General features: G+C 35.4%; 1 protein-coding gene across 6 annotated transcripts in view; it reads right to left on the minus strand.

Annotated features, from left to right (window-relative positions):
• The window catches only part of LOC127874842 (delta-like protein 1), a 111,594-nt gene that overhangs the window by 38,388 nt on the left and 58,527 nt on the right, over nt 1–14,679 (minus strand). For 3 of the 6 annotated variants that reach the window (XM_052419487.1, XM_052419484.1, XM_052419486.1), the window contains one exon: nt 6,721–6,787. The gene's annotated coding sequence lies outside the window, so the exon portion shown is untranslated. Of the gene's footprint in view, nt 1–6,720; nt 6,788–7,530; nt 8,370–9,778; nt 9,798–11,393; nt 11,656–14,679 lie in introns of those variants that run through there. The other 3 variants (XM_052419485.1, XM_052419489.1, XM_052419483.1) reach the window with 3 other exon arrangements.

Here is a 14,679-nt window from a genome sequence, read left to right on the forward strand (position 1 = left end):
GAATCTGAAACAATTTTGTTTTATTTTGCCAATTTACCAAAACGCGTTAAGGCCCCTTTAAGAGTTTCACTATGTATTATTTTCTGGTTTTTTTTCACCGGCAGATTGGAGTTGTAGCATGGCACGCGCTCGCGATTCTCCAAGACAGAGTGATACCGGCTTTGCATGCAACGGTACATTAGCAGATGCCAAGTGTTTATATTTAAAGGATTCTGCAATTAACGAGCTGTGTTTTGAGTCAATGACGTAATGCAGAGTTGATGTACAAGACATAGGCACGGAATACCTGTTCCTGAAATCGGCATTGCGCGAACGATTTTGTAGATTTATGTCATTGCAAATAGCTCTTTCAAAGTCCAGAAAGATTCGGAAGAAGTGTATTAAGAGAATCTTGCTTAAAAAAATATGAGTCGTGTTCTGAAAAAAACTGGGCTTAATGCATGTTCGTAAAGTGTCGTCCTAGATTAGCCTGTGCAGTCTGCACACCGCACAGGCTAATCAGGAACGACACTTTCCGTTTTTAAGACATTTTTCGTTTAAATGAAGTCTTTTCTTAGCAAAAATCCAATTCAGGCGGAAAGTGTCGTCCCTGATTAGCCTGTGTGGACTGCACAGGCTAATCTGGGCTGACACTTTACGCACATGCAGTTTTCCCAGTTTTCTCAGAACAAGGCTCATATGTTTCCATGGTCATTCACTGATGTCACTATGGAGTATTTATTTGTTAATTGAACGGTCATCTTGACATGCGATACCACGTGATTTATACCAATAAACAGCGGGCATTTGGCACTCTGCTATAGCTTGAGGAAAGTTAGAGAAAATAATCTTTAGTACGGCCGTTTAGCACGCAATTGACCGTGTCGGTTTACCACAAGTCCCTGCACGCGTAAATTGTTGCCATAATGGTCATTCAGTATCCCAACAGCACGCGACTCGACTCGGATGGTCTCAACATTATTTTCTTTGCGCGAAAAAGCTATTATACTTATCAGGGCTAGTTTTAAAAGTAAATGAACAAAACGATTAATTCGACTTTCTGTTTTTACGCTTAAAGGGGCCTTTTCACAGATTTTGGCATTTTTTTTACTTATTCATTAAATGCTTTATATTGATAAATGTAAACATTGGATCGTAAAAGCTCCAGTAAAAAATCAAGAAAAAATTTAAAAGAAGGAAAAGAACATTGCCCGGAGCAGGTTTCGAACCAGTGACCCCTGGAGTCCTGCCAGAGTCCTGAAGTAAAAACGCTTTAGCCTACTGAGCTATTCCGCCGAGTACACATTCGTGACGTATTTTATACCTTATATAAGCAATCTTCGTAGTTTCACAAAATTTAACGACAAAAACAGAACTCTCCAAATTATTCAATCGATTCGCGTTGCAACGCTTTATAATTTTTAGGTTTTAAAATCGTCAAAAGATGCATATAATGGCTATATTAGAGCATGGTTAATGTTCAGTATTACTGTTTCCTCACAAATATCATAACTAAAACGAAAACTTACGAATCTGAAACAACTTTTTTCAATTTTGTCAATTTACCAAAGCGTGAAAAGATCCCTTTAAGGTAAAATACGTACGCGTCAAAGAACCGGCAAACGTCAATTTTAATACATCTCAGGAATCCTTCGTAATATTATTTTATGCAATAAATTGTTTTCTGATTCAGAATGGTTAAACGTAAGATTTATCAAACGACCAAACGTTACGTCGATAGCGACCGTTCGGGATTGAGACATTTTGACGGAAGGCAGATATTGTAGCGGCCAATTAGCGCAACGAGCTTCCGCAATACGATTCAGTAAATCACAGAGCACAAGCGCTAGAAACATTGATACGGTATCTATCTCATTGACAGCGCGTTATTATGTCTACTGTTTTCCGATCTGACACTACACACAATAGGGTTAATTTCAACTAATTTGCCAAGATAAAAATGGATTATTGAAAACGTTGGCATGTGATGGGAGAACGAAGGTACACGAACGCTTCTGGTACAAACCACAAAGGTATCAGTCGGGAATGTTTATGTCCTGTAGCGATTGGACCTTAATCATTTGAAGTACTTTGTAAAACAATTAATTTCCCATTCCAAATAGTTGGACTAATTTTCACACCGTTTATCTGCACTTGAAACCATAAACACCGGTTAAATGGGCAATGATTACAGTTCAAAACTAAAACTAACACAATTTTAGGTGCGAACGTCTACTTCAGAAAATTAGTTATAACTTTGATTAAACAACTATAAAGCCTAATAAAGCCATAAAACACACCTCGCCTATTCGTCAAACACTGACTGCATAGTCAATTAACATTGAAATTTATGAATCTATATACGTTTATTTTTACGATCCTCTTAGTCCCACTGGGAGGTCATTTTGTCCGAACGGCCAAATACTTGCCAGCCATCTGCATGCCATCAATAGGCATTTATTTGCCCACAAAATAAATGAGAACTCTACTCGTGTTAATACTATAACCATGCTTCATTCATCAGGTATGTTATTGTTTACCAAATGAGCTCAAAGAAACAAATCTAAGGAAAAGGTAAGTGCAGCCTTGGCCAGGCTCGTGTGGACAATGGAAGTGAAATCCGAGAAAGTTTAACACAGAAATGAGTGTTTCTTGCGGAACAGATCAAACGGATAAATTTCGAAAGTAAATAGATGTTTGAGTTTTTTTTGCTTTGGCTACTGACGTTTGCAAATAAACAGATGCATTTATGATGTATCACTGCGGAGTGGATACCTCGTCAAACTATCTTCCACAACTGTTAATATTGTATGAACCGCGTTCCGAGAAACCTGAACTTAATGTATATGCGTACAGTGTCGTCCCCAGATTAGCCTGTGCAGTCCGCACAGGCTAATCAGGGACGACACTTTAAGCACGTGCAGTATGCCAAGTTTTCTCAAAACGCGACTCATATCTATATATGGCATGTTAGGTGGAATGCGACGAACGCATCCTACTAAATTTTGTCAGACATAAACTTTCAAACAATTCATAATCTTAAGAAGAAAGACAAATCTATTTGCCGATTACGATTTTTTTAAATCAAATTATTGTTATTTATCAAATATGGTTTGTGGTATTTTGTCAAATTGTTCATTTTGCTGATATTACCTTTCTAATTTATATTTCAACAAGAACGAAAGACCCAACGCAGATAAATGTTAGCCTTTTCAGGTATTGAATTGTTCGTCATGCTCTTCATGCTACTACGTCACAAAGATCTATTGAGAAAATGAGAGAAAAAATGTTTAACATTTAGGAAAACAATATACTATAAGAAAGGAATGTCTGATATAAAAATTATGACACATTTTAATAAATCATGGCTGATACATTTTCAAAGTTGAAAAATGTCTGGTTTAGTCATTTCCATGCATTCTTTGAAGTAAACTTGAAAAGCCTGCGGTGTGCTTGTATTTTCACGCGTATGAGGTCCTTCCGCGTCTGTTGCTGCATTATATGCGGATTCAGCATTCCAACTTAATAAGCTTACTAGACTTACAAAAGCCGAATTTCGAATTTTAGCAGCAATGTTAAGCTTTTATACTAAAAGATATTCAATTTTGATTGTATCTTGTGATGTGGGGTGTGGGGAGGGGGAGGCGGAGTACCCGAAGGAAATCCCACCTGTCCGGTATGGTGTGTACTATTGAAGCTCAGGAACAGACATTGAACAGACATTGAAGCCGGGTAGCCTTGCTGAAAAGCTCACACCCTTACCGTAACTGTATGACATAATGAGACCAATTCCTTTACACAATTTCGTTAAAAAAATTCTCCACAGTTTGAAAGAACGGGAACCAGTCATGATTATAAACCACAACGAACCAAGGATATTCAAATTCGACAAGCTTGAAGGACCTTGGCAACATTATTATAACGAAAGCAAACCCTAAAATGCTCAATGCAACGCCTGTATCGCGTAGGAGGTCGAGTGCGTTAATGTGGTTAAACAACGCCATTATATACAGTCCACTTTTCGTGGCCTGTCCTCGAAGACAAACATTCTTTTGGTTCCCTTTGATGTCTCGTGTATACACGGTTTGCAGGCAGACCATGCTTCAAATCGTTTGTTTGGTCCAAACTCGGTCTGATAAAAGTTGATATAGTGTGCAAACTTGGCGATTGAGAAACACTCAGATTCTATCGATATAAATGTTAATGTATTCCCACTTCAGAGATGTAAATTATGAATCATACATCTATACAACAACAACAAATTGGTCATTAGTTACTCACAACAAGCTATCGTATTGTGCATGTAACGTTGGTATCCAACGCTAACAATAATAGCGGACGTTGGCGTACTAAGTGAGAATGTAAGAGTGAAGTTACAGACATGCTGCTATATTATATGCACAGCTAAAACAGCACCATAATCCAAATAAATTCATTAAGGAAGGGTTTATAACTCGATTCGAACTTGCGACCACTGGGGTTTCTGCCAGCGTTTAACAACTTGTAGGAGTTGTAGATATTGTGAACTGGAAACAAATCTGTTATAAAAATCTTTTGATAACACATTTGCTTAGCATTGCACGCCGATAATGCGGATACTTTGTTAACGGCTGGCACTTCGATAACAGAGAACAACACACGCATGCTGATATTTTTGCTAAAAATGAAGACGAGTATTTGTGTATGATAAATCATAGACACGTTTGACACATTTTGTGAAAATATAAAAGAAATTGATCACGATAAATTAGAATTTGTGACCAAGTAGTATACCAGTTCTAATGTCAACCCACCAATTTCTGGTCAATTTTATCGGCAAAGTCGGCAAAGTAATAAAGCGGTTGTACCGCTTTACCTCAATAAGCTTGAAGATGTAGTAACATAGCGTTTATAATTCGCCAAAGTATATAACAGCCAGTGCGGCGCAGTGGTAACACACTAGCTTCTGTTTCTAGAGGGCTCTGGTTAGAATCTCGGTTTGGTATTAAATTACATATTTGTGTTTAACAATCTGTGAACTTATCCCTTTTATTTATAAAGATGACATTAATCATATGTGTTTCGTGTCAATATATGCAAAACGCTTCTAACACACTATATGGCCAAAAAATTACTGGGGAGTCCCCCCCCCCCCAAAAAAAAGAATTCGGTTAATACTTGAAGTATACCCTAGATGAGCATGTGTTTATATGCACACAACTACTATATTAGAACCCAAATGCAACAACAATCGAAATGTATTGTTTATTCCTGTCATACCATAACTTCACATATACCTCTTCGCTTTGTAGAGAATTAAAAGGAAAATTATACGTAATTATGGTTTGAGTTATAAAATGTGTTTTAACACCGTAATTCACATGTTCTGTTTTTCGTTTATTGAGTTCCCACGTTTTGTGCTTGCGAACAAGATATTGAGAAATTTTATCAGTAATTTAATACGAATCTGATAGCTCAATCATATACGCGTTTTTATGAATAAATTATCGCCATAGCTGGGATACAAAGATAGCATTTAATGGACTGTCGGATATCGAATAATTCTATTTTGAATCAAACGCTTTGTCTAATTTAAATAGAGGTAAACACGAAATGTTGGCATTAGTCAATTAAAAAAGAGGCTGTATGGGTCTGGGAAAAGTTTCGCAAAAAAATTATACAACCTGAATTGGTAAAATAAATCGTATTTGACTCATTTGTTCTGTGATGTCTGATTAGTTGCAGAAACTTGTCTAAACAAGCTATTTTTTCGTAAAAAGGCAATAACAAAACAGCAAAAGGGCAGAAATCAGTAATAAGTTAAAGTTTGCACAGAAAATTAATGTTTGTTTTTTCACTGTTACATAAATTTTGATCTGAAACACAATTATAATAGTACAGGAAAAATAAGCTGGAGAAAATATGTACACAACCCCTTTAATTAATGTAATCAGGGGTGGTAGGTTTGGTGGGGGCATGCGCTTGTACAGAAGGCGAAAAGGGGAAATAAAAATAGTATGGCACTTAAGGGTGTCGTCGGTGAAAAGATAAAATTAAGATAAATACAAACCAACAACACCGATCATTGTGATACGGCTAAACTACTGTCAGTGGTTTCCTGCATTTTGATAGATGGCCCATGATGTGACGATACAACTGATCACATGGAATATTTGATAGTCAGTGATGTAGTTGTTGTTGATGATGATAATGATGCTGATGATGGTAGTGGTTTCTATGACGATGATAATGATGATGATGGCTGTAGCGATGGTTTTGGTGATGATGGTGGAGTTGATTGTGGTGTCGACGGTGTTGCGATGATGGTATTGGTGATGGGGGTGGTACTTCTTGAACAAACTTGTATGTTGCGATTAGGCAATAGATCAATGTGCCTTGAGCTATGTTAACCCTTTCAGTGCGGGAACCGAATTTTAAAGGCCTTTGCAAACAGTTTGGATCCAGATGAGACGCCACAGAACGTGGCGTCTCATCTGGATCCAAACTGTTTGCTATTCTGATAGTATTCTTTGAAAAAAAATGAAGAAAATGCTAATTTTAGAAATTCTGCAGACGACATTTTAGCAGACGACAAATTTCCCAGCATGCAAAGGGTTAAACGTGAGTGGCCTTTACAGCATCTTGCTCTGATTGTATTTGGAAACAAACGCATTTCTGTGAAATGAAAGGTTTATATAGACGACTAATAAAACATCGATTAGTTCCCAAACACATAATGCCATAAACCGATAAAGCACAAACCTGAAATCCTTCTTTGCAATGTGACTCTCGTTACGACATCCTAACACTTCCGCAGCTTGGGGTATACCTACAAATACAATAAAATAATATACAGAACAGTTCAAGCTGGTTATCATCGTATTTTACAAAGATAAATTAAGTTCTTTTTAAGATCATCTTAAGTGAAGATAGGTCCCAGGATCTTAAATGATACCCGAGCCTGCAGTTATTAGCACTACTCAATACACTCGGATCTCTTCGGACACCATCGACACGCGCATTCTCGGTTTTGTCCGAAATAGGCCGAAGACTGGTAGTCTCCATTGTACTCTAAACACGGGTATGCAAATTATCAGCAATGGACCTCAAAATTGTAAAAATATTGTTCATTCAAAATAATTTTTTGATTTTCTTAATGCAACAGTGTTCCGCAGCATATTCGCCAGATTTACATATTTGTATATGAAAGACTTAAATGTAACCGTAAGGGGGATCACAGTAGCTGGTTATCAAATGAGATCGTTTTGTTCATAAGAACCACTGAACTTGGACTAAATGGTTTATTTTAAATACAGTTAGCCTGTTTTAGTGAACACAAGAGGTTTTTTTAGTTATTTTCCGTTTTGAGATTATGTTTCAAGCGCAAGTAAACTTAACCTCGGAGCAAGACACTACATTGAAATTCAAAACGGATATAATATCCGCTAAATTTGAAGAAAATGATTTAACAACGACACTTGACGGGAAAGTGTGTACTCTCCCACGACCTTCTAACATGATAACTTCATATAAAAATTACTCAACAAAACGACACATTAACTCGTATATCACCTGCAGACGCATTATGAAGTCATATTTGGCGAAATGAGAACGCTGAACCCATGAATGTCGCACGGCTTGTTTTCAATTATATGCAAACCAAGCATATGCACATCTGAACAATATTTTATGCACAAAGTAATTGAAAACTTTCAAGTCTGATATGACACGATGATTAAGTTCGCGTTTTAATTATTGATAATTTATTAATAAAGCCCACATTTCAACTTAATTAATAATCACTACATATCGAAAGAATGTACATATTCCGAGTGTGAACATATTCATAGAACACTGGAATCCTGTTTTTAATCCTTGTTTTATATATGAAAACGCTGAATATAAGTTTATCAAGAATAGAAGTCACAAATCATTATTAATATTTTCAAACAAGTGAATCCCAGACTGTTATTTATGACGATGCCATTGAACTCAGTGTTATTTTATGTTCACTATAATTTCCCGCACTATATGAATTAGTAATCCACTTCAGTAGACAGACACACTAATCCACACACTTCATTTAATCTAATCATTTAACTATTTTTAAAACAAGACACATCCAGCGCTGAAAAATATTTTAACGCTTTGTTGGTTGCCAATTTGTTTGCCCACCCCGTGTCGTTTTCTCGCCTTGTTTGGTCGATAGATGGCGCTAGACGATGGGCAAGAGATCACGGTATTCCAACATTTCTTTATCAACGTCCAAGATGCGTTAATCGTCTACGAATCCCGCCTTTGTTTTGCCGAACGCTACCGCGCAGTAAGAATTCGCACACGGGACTAGATTAACAGAAATGATACAAATGATAACCGGTGAAAATATTATAAGCACGTACTCCGTTATGAGCAATCATGAGACCATAGTGTAAATATCGGGCTCATGCCAGACGAAGGATGAGCCCTGAGCCCCATTGCTTACAAACCCATAACAGCGGATCTCCACGCGCAGACGTGGGAAAGCGGCAGACGATACTATCTGTGATCAAATTTCTGTCAGGACAAAAGGTAGCAATTCCCTCGTTTGGTTGATGTTTTTGTAGGTGTGACGACTCATTCGATGAACTCCGTTGCTTTCTTTTGTTTTGTTATTGTCGGTTGCGATAACGTCTATAGAAAAGAACCCGACGGCAAATAATAGGGTCTTATTGCAAAATTGATTTAACTTTCAATTACCTGAAACTAAGATGTGTTGAAAATGTTACCATGGCTTTCTTATTGCAAATGAACTGTTAGAGCTATTTGCATAGAAATCGCGTGCGCTTTTTTGTGCCGACATTAACTTATGTTTTAAACACGTCAAGATTGATTCTATACGGTAATTTTTTGGCTTTGCTTAAACGATGATTATCAAGATGTAATTTTCAGCGCGACTGCTCATGTGCAACATGAAATTTACTTCCCATGTCATGGGAACGATGATTTTGAAAATAATGTTGCGTATGAAACGAAGGCCCAAATCGTTTATTTTTATTGACAAGTCGGTCGATTAAAACGCCGAATTATAAAAGATTGAGCAAGTGGATCGCATTAAGTATTTAAGGAAATTAGAATTAAACAGATCTCGCGTTAGATGTGACTGAACATTTAATATACTCCAGCGCCAGAGACGGGGGTAAAGAGTTTATTCATGTTTAAAATTGGTACGTAGCCTGATATGTTTTGCGATAATAATGACGCCAGATAATTTTGGCGGATAGCACTTTCCGGGAAAAGGTGTTCGGAAAACATTGCATGTAACGTGTTTCTTGATAATTATGAATATCTCTCCGTAATATGAGGTCAAATATCAATACAACAACTTTGTTACACAAATCGTAAGCCTGGATGATAAAATGTCTGTTATCACAATCCAGCTAAGTGCTTGACGTCGCCATTGGTACACTAGCCTGACTAGGAGGCTAGCACCATCATGATCATTTGATGACATAAGAAATATTTTCCATGACCATAGTCTAAACATGATGAGCAAGACATTTCAAATGTGAAATACAACAGAGCAACTTTCGTTGTCCTCCATTTCACCCCTTATCTCACCTTCAAATCAACTTTGATAGCATCTCGTCTCTGAATTACTTGGAGTCTATATTTCGATCTACATCAATGCCATAAAGTCTTCTTCATATTTCTATTCGGTTGAATACTAACATCACAAAGTGATTAACTTAAACTGACATCAACAGTGATATATACCTGATCTCTTTTGATTACAACAAAGTGGGACCCACTTCTTGCTTCAAGTGTTTGTTAAAACCCTTACCTATTGTAACAGATCCAAAGGTTTTAGCCAACTGGGTACCTCTCTCAAGTTCTAAACTCCTAACTCAGTGTGTATCTCCTGATGTGGCTTGAAATATAAATGCCTTTCCATGTTTATATCTAAGTGGGATTAATATAGAGTGGATGTCATCCAGGGTAGAAAAGTTGAACTTTCTCACGCTTCAGATTTTGGAGAAGTTAGCAGTGTTTACTCACTGATCAATTGTGTAATACATTTTCTGCAATCCTAGGCAAAACATGCCGCCAAAGTTTGAGCTATTTTTGTAGCTTTCGCAACATCTTTACTTTATCAGTAACAGCATCTGTTACCTGGTTATCAAATACACTTGGCCATTATCTGTCTTAATTAACACACATTCAGTTTCATTAAGGCTTATGATGGTTTTATTTTTCTCAGGGTTTCAATAAAAAATAAAGGCTTCATTTAGATTATCTTAATCAGTGTGATTTGTCTGTGGAGGAAAACAGTAGGAACAAAACAACCAGCAGCAACATGAACAATAATATGAAGATTATTATTTTAACTACAAAATGTATATACTGGTGACAAATACATACATTAATTTATGCGTCTAGTTTCCACTTTTGACAATGAAGAAAGATTCATTGGTTTGACGCTGGACAAATATTTCATAGAACAGGATTTAAAAAGTTTGCATATGTAATTAACTATTTGTAAATTTTATGTTTGCTTGAGCTTAATTAAACTCTTGTTCTAGGCAATAATCGAGCACATTATTTTTTGTTTAACTTTCGTACATTTACGTCAACATAATGTTGCTTACAGAACAGAAAGTTTATTTTCGGCTTTTGACTACTTGAGGAGCGTCATGCCAAAAATTATTTTAAATCTGCTGTTTTGTCATCTATTTTATAATCAATATTTATGTTTTATGTTGAATTAATATTTCAATGCTGTGTAATTCCCTTGCACTAATTTATCACTTAAATATTTTGCATGTTTAATATAATTAAAAGAATAAATAACCCTCCCATTTTGCATTCATCTCAAAGCAACTATATTTCAATACTCATACAGTGAGGCCAGCTTTTGCCTATTTACGATATGATGTCATCTATCAACGATATGGGATCTTTATTTACTTTAATAGTCAATATGATCAAATACCTTAAACCGTGAGAAAATTATTGAGTGTGATATATGATGAGAGCATGGATATAAATATTTCAGTCGTTGAAATGATTAGTGGGTGGTGAAACATTTATCAAATGGAATCTCAGAGATGTAATGTCTATATTTTGATTTGATATTCAGATGTCCATTGTTATTGGTGTAGAATGTTTATTGTACACGAAAATGTGTTTTATTTAATGGAAAAAGTCACTTAAGAATACCTAGGTATTTATTTTTTTAAAGTTAAAAAAAAAAACATTAATAAAAAAAAAAAATGTATTGCTAATCCTAAAAGTTATGACTTTCATAAGGTAATGTAATAATGTTTCCAAATCTATTTGTTAACTGTTAAACGTTTCATAATACCAGCATTCCCTTTTAGAAATTGCAAGATTAAAAATGAAAATCCTTGGTTTAGTTAAGAGACAATTAAAAGGTTATAAAATTATGATTCACTTACATAAAGTTTTTATTCCATATCATAGAATAAATCCTTCTTAATGTTCGATAAACAAGTATCACCACAGATTTCTAAGATTGTTGTCCAAACATTTTTGGTTGTAATACGAGATTGTTAGAGTCAAGAAAATTAATTGTTTGTGTACTCAGACTGGTTGTTTATCAGTGTTTAATACCATTTGAAGGATAAAAAATCATTAATTGTTTAAAAGTTTATCTGATTACAGGCAATACATGCTTGCTCGAGTATATGCTGCCGAAACAATAGGTCACTCCCATACAGTCACTGCATCGATTTTGAATTAAATAATGAGACCGTTATCAAAGTTTATCATTTAAATATAGCAAAAACAATCAATAGATACATGTGAATTGCCTTTTGTGGGGGGTTCGTAGTTGTGAATGATTGTAATTCACATCAGTGATAACATACCTAACGGGTGAATAGTAGGAGGATATTGTTTCATGCTAGGATCTTGTTAAGTTTTTTGTGTGCATCTGAAATGTGGATGGGAAGGAAGGGGCAAATAACTCTTAACCCTTTACCACTTAGATACGTATTTTGACACATTAGTAGTCCCTAGAAAGTGAAATTTAATAAAAGACCTTTCTTACTAAAGTGTTAAAGGCCACATTTCCAATTCTAAGATACTGATGAGCAGCAAACAGCATAAAACCTGAACAGACTGCGAGTTATAACTCGCAGGCTGTTCTGGTTTTATGCTGTTTGCACATAGCCATTTTCACTTTGCTTCCAAGTGGGAAAGGTTTAACTATTGCACACAGAGATCAAAACTGTGTTAATTTATTGTTTTTACAAATAAAAGCAAATTTGCTGTTGTTATTGAAGGTGATTGATATATTGGTACAAAGATTTTTCCTCTTTTAAAAACATAACAAAATGCAAAACATTAGTTACCTAGAGAAAGTACAAAGGAACATAGTATTAAGTTATAGAATTATGATTGGTTCAAGAATGAAAAAAACAAAGCATAGAAAAATCACCCACAAAAAAACAATGCTTATAACAGTGTAAGACTTAACAGTAATGACTTCTGTGTGTGCAATTTGAGTAATATAAAGACGCTGTCATGCTCAATCAGGTTTATTGATGACATACAAAGTGATCTATTAGATTTTTTTCTCACATTAACATTGATGGGTCACATTGACATAGCAATGAATATTCTGTATTGAATATGACAGAGGTGTTGGGCGATGCTGCAATATGTAGGCTATGCCACAAATGCTATCCACCAATTGTTTGTTCTTTTATGTTGTCGGCAGGTAAATGACTGATATGCTTTATAACATTGGCAAGGTATTCGCAATGCACCAAGAAATAGGGGTGCGGTGGAAGGGTTAGTCGGTTCAGTCTCTGTTGGATATGAAAATATTTACTAATAGTGGAATGGTGTGGTCTCAGGCACTATTTTTCACTTTGGCAATCGAAGAAAGCTCCAGAGAGAAAAGGCTTGGTGCTGCACTCTTGGGACCATAGTCAAATTCTGTTTTTACCCTTTGCATGCTTGGAAATTTGTTGTCTGCTAAAATGTCGTCTGCTGAATTTTTAAAATTAGCATTTTCTTAGATTTTTTTCAAAGAATACTATCAGAATAGCAAACAGTTTGGATCCTGATGAGATGCCACGTTCTGTGGCGTCTCATCTGGATCCAAACTGTTTGCAAAGGCCTTCAAAATTCGGTTCCAGCACTGAAAGAGTTAAGACAACTTAAACCCTATCCAAAAATACTTTCTTATTTGACTATATGCAGGCTACTTGTTGTTAACATCAGTATCAAATCGTCCTAAATGAAGAAATGTGTAATTTGTGGTGATGGATGCTGAAGAGACAAATAACGAAACTATCGACTTTTCCTTAACAATGCAGGCAGACGTCCTGAATCAGAGCTCTTCATTTTTTAAAAAAATATATGAAATTTAATATATACGTATCATTAGCGTAAGCAATTGATAACAACAATTGAACATTTCCTTTTTGCTGTCTATAAAACATCTCAGCCTAACAGGCTTGTGGTTTCAAGATTGATGCAACGGATCTGTAAATAGTTTTTCATTTTATTGACTCATGATTTACAAAACATGATTTTTTAATTAAAGAACTTTTAAAACGAATGAAACTTTGGGAATCAATATGTACGTACTAGATATACTTTGTATGTATATATAATTATATATTTATATACATGTAGTTTTATTTATTTATTTAGTATGTAAGAAAATTGCAAAGTTTCAAGTTTCTGTATTTCAAAACATAATAGGGTGTAGTATAATACTCATGACAGGATGGCTTGGAGAAGGCCAGCTCCTTTTAATTGAACTTTGCTACCCTGCTTCCAAAGCATGAAGCACATGTAGTACATTTTCATTGTGGGTGTATGTTGCATGAAACACGTAAACATGTTGTGTTTTTTTTACACAAAATGTATTGAGTAAGGAAGTACTTCAAACTTGATTCTTGATTCACCACAACAAAAAGAGCATGTAAGAGAAGATAATAATGTTGCTTCCAGTAGAAATCTTCTCTTTGTTATTTTGTATTGCTGGATGCATGCAATACTAAGTCATGGCAAGTGTTTAACTCTTTCAGTGCGGGAACCGAATTTTGAAGGCCTTTGCAAACAGTTTGGATCCAGATGAGACGCCACATAACGTTTGCTATTCTGATAGTATTGTTTGAAAAAAATCGAAGAAAATGCTTATTTTAGCAGAAGACAAATTTCCCAGCATGCAAAGGGGTAGGCCAAATTATCAACGTTTTATAGCATGTTGCATGGTCTGAAGATTTCCCTGATAATGCTGTCACTATGACAGTTGTGAAGTTCAATAAGACAATAACTGTTGTCTATTATGATGAGTTTTTTGTTGTTGTTGGCAGTTTTGCAACGGAACAAAGGATTGGTCTAGAAAGAGGACAATATCTTTTACAGAAATAGCTTACACATACATGCTTGGTGTTTACTCTTCGTTGAATGTATGTTAATACAAAAGGATAAATACCAGGCATTGTTTCGCAAAGGAAACCCATCATTTTTTATAATGCAATGGCTGAATGAAATACAAATTTCTTTGATGGGAAAATACAATCATTATTGAAGGTGCCGTTGCTCATTGTGTTTTCATTAAGTAGCGGTGATTGAATTATGATTGTGTTTGAAGGGATTGTAAGATAAGAGAGGAGATTAATATATTTTCATTTATGTTACTGCTTCTTTTGTTTTAGTTACTGCTTCTTTTGTTTACATTTTTTAGACACTATAAACAGT

Source organism: Dreissena polymorpha, chromosome 3 (assembly GCF_020536995.1).
Source record: "Dreissena polymorpha isolate Duluth1 chromosome 3, UMN_Dpol_1.0, whole genome shotgun sequence".
NCBI classification, from domain to species: Eukaryota; Metazoa; Mollusca; class Bivalvia; order Myida; family Dreissenidae; genus Dreissena; species Dreissena polymorpha.